Here is a 3,231-nt window from a genome sequence, read left to right as displayed (position 1 = left end):
GACTTCACCGACTAAGCGCGCCCGACCCCGCCGCGCCTCTTATAGGCGTTCTGGCCACGCCCCCTCAGGCCACGCCCCCCACACGGCGCGGCCCGCGCGCTACGTGAGGCCGGTCACAGCGGCGGACCGGCACTGCGCATGCGCTGCCGCCCTTCCACGTGGGTACCCGGACCGGGCACAGGGAACCGGTACCGGCACCAGACCGGGCACGTCACACCCGGTACCGGACACCGACACCGGGCACGTCACACCCGGTACCGGCACCGGACCGGGCACGTCACACCCGGTACCGGACACCGACACCGGGCACACCGCACCCGGCACCGGACACCGGACCGGGCACACCACGCCCGTGGGACCGCACCGGTTCCGGCACCGGAAACTTGGAACTGCCCCCGGGACAGCAGGGACTGCGGGAAGCATGGCCCCAAAGCGGTGGTTTTGGAGTAGAAGTTGCCAGAAAAAAGGTCTAAAACGCCGGGGTGTTGCTTTTAGGTAATGTTGCCTGCTCACTGCTTCCTAGGATTCCATAAATAACTGGTTTTTTGTTCGTTCCAGCGATTAGGTTGGAATCAGGGACGTTCCTAAACCGTTTTTCCTTTCTTTTTAGGTGAGGGTTTCAAGTAAAGGATCACTTCCTCACCAGTTTAGCCGGCTTTCCACCTTCACCCGTTAAAGGCAGGCGTTTGTGGCCACCCGCATGTGGAAATCTTTCACAACAAGAGAGCTGGCAAAGGCATTCCAGAGGCCAAAATCCCCCTGTAATGTAAGCACACGTTCTTTAGCAAGGTGACCGAGCTGCTTTAAAACCCCCTCGCCCAGGAAGAGGGAACTGCAGGTGATCCCCAGGTGAGATTTCCCCCTGCACCCAGGCTGTCACCTCAGCTCCCACCCACCTTGCAAAGGCAAAACTCGGGTGTTTCGTCCCATTTTGGGGGTGGGGGATGCTGAGATGAAGCGTGTCTCACAGGAGAAGCAAACAAGGCCACGAGGTGGATTTAATGGTTTCTAGTCCAGCTGTGGTCACAGATGTGTCCACACAGCTGATGGCATTGCCAGTACTGGAGTGCTGCTGAGCCAGAGCAGGAAAAAGGCCAGATTTAGTAGAACTATCCGTCAAAAAATAAGCCTTCCCTTCCTCTCCTTTTGGTCGCCTTCCAACAGAAACACAACTCCTACAACTAGCAGGAAACACTGGAATGATATCCAAGCTTTTAGCTGAGGCATCCAGTTAAAGCCCCGTTATCCAGAGAGTCCCTAACATCTAGCCAGAGATTTAACAGCAGCTTCTAGAGATCTGGCAAAACCTCACATGCTCTAGAGGCACAGTCAGGTTTTTTTGGTTTTTTTTTTTTTTTTTTTTGTTTTTTGTTTTTTTGTTTTGTTTTGTTTTTTTTTTTTTTTTTCCCCAAGCAAGATCTGCTGCTTTCTCATCCTCTTTTGCACTCTCCAGGTATTTTTGGGAAATATGGTGGGCAGTGGGGAGCACCAAGAAGTCGATCAGCATGGGGCTGAAGGCTGGAAAAAAGCCAAATTTGGGTAGCTTGCATCTAAAATTGAATGATGGGTGGGGAAAGCTACTCATTAGCTTTCTCTTTAAAGAAGTGGTTTGTCTTTCTCTAAGCTTGTCCTAAAAAAAAAGGACTTTTTTTCTTTCCAATAAGTTCCTTGTGGCTTGACCATGAGTTTTCCATGTGGATTTGCCCATTTCTTGTATTTAAGGCAATTAACAGTTGTTTTACAAGGGCCAGCTGTTAGTAATTCTCATGCTCATTTCTGCTTATAGGTGGCAACTGGAGAGACACAAAACAGAAATAAAAAGCAAGATTAGTAGCATAACCATTATTAGCCTGGAATTACACTTTCCAGCAGCTTTTATGGCTTGGAAAAATCTTTTACCATCTCTTAACCCCAATATGAGTATTTTACAAACCCAGATTTAAAAAAAAAAATAGCAACACAGGACCAAATATTTACCTTGATGTTGTCCATGTAGGAGATGATGTTCCTACTTCCTGTGTCCTCTTTGCCTGCTCCTTTGGTTTGCTCTTAATGCATCAGGAGAGTTTCTGGGATTCACTTCCTCTAGGGCCCTGCCAAAGCTCATATTGGTAAGGTACAGAAAGCTGTCAGAGACGAATTTTTGTGTTCAGGGCCTTGCTTCACTCCTAGGATTGCTGCCAGCATGGGGTACTGAACGAGATGGAGAGGCTGTCCCAAGATTTGATGTCCCACGTATCTCTTCCAGCTGCTTCCCTCTAAATCCAGCTCTTGCAAGATCCGTATCTGGGGGCAGTTAAGGTCAATAAATCTGTTGGTTTGTTTTAACAGCAGGGTGGAGACTTCCCTTAGAGATTATATTTCAATCCTTTATCTTATTAAGGGAAGATGTGTTTTGTCCATTAATCCAATTAGCTTGGTGGATTAATAAGACTGGGCTTGCTCTGTTTCAGGAAGCATAAAAATAGCAGTCAAGCATAATTAAACCTAAACTTATAAGTAACTCTGGCAACAGGAGCACTATTTCCCTGGACATTCTGTTTATTATTTTTATAAGCTGTGCTCTCAAATAACATGACGTGAATTCTCGATTAGAACAACTCAATTCATGACCAAAAAGCAACGAGCTGCCCTGAAAACATTTACTTTTTGTATGTTTATAAAATTCTCTTTGTGCTAAATATAGTCAGGTAGGCTCCAACCCAGAATAATGTTTTCAATACTCGAGAGGAATCTGTTTGTTTGCAAAGGAATGAAAGTAATTTGTCATTATTCTGACGTGCCCTGGCACGGAGTGCTTGCTTGATCAGAGCTGTTCACTCACAAATCCAGCTGTGGGTATTTGTGGGTATTCAGTTTTATATATATATCCAGCGTTTGGCATCTTTTCCTGTCCGAGGACGTGTGGTCCTTTACTTAAACAATGCTGCTGTGCTGTGGATGCAAAATGCGGAAAAGTTTAGGAGGGGAAAAAAAAAAAAAAAAGAGGGAGAGAGAGAAAATAAGGAAGAGGAACAAACTCCAGGAGCGAGTCCAAAGGCGGAGCTGCTGGCCGGGCAGAACTACAATTCCCAGCGCTCCCGGAGAGGGAAGAGCGGCTCAGCGCCGGCGGAGTGAGCGCGGCCAGATCCGCAGCGGGTCCGCGCTCCTGGGGCAGCGCTGCGCTCCGTAAGTGCGGCATCCACGGGGAGCGGCAGCCCTTGGTCCCACCCCGGTCGCGGCACTGCTGCT

The sequence above is a fragment of the Cinclus cinclus genome, chromosome 7 (assembly GCF_963662255.1).
Source record: "Cinclus cinclus chromosome 7, bCinCin1.1, whole genome shotgun sequence".
NCBI classification, from domain to species: Eukaryota; Metazoa; Chordata; class Aves; order Passeriformes; family Cinclidae; genus Cinclus; species Cinclus cinclus.
This window is presented reverse-complemented; position numbering follows the sequence as displayed.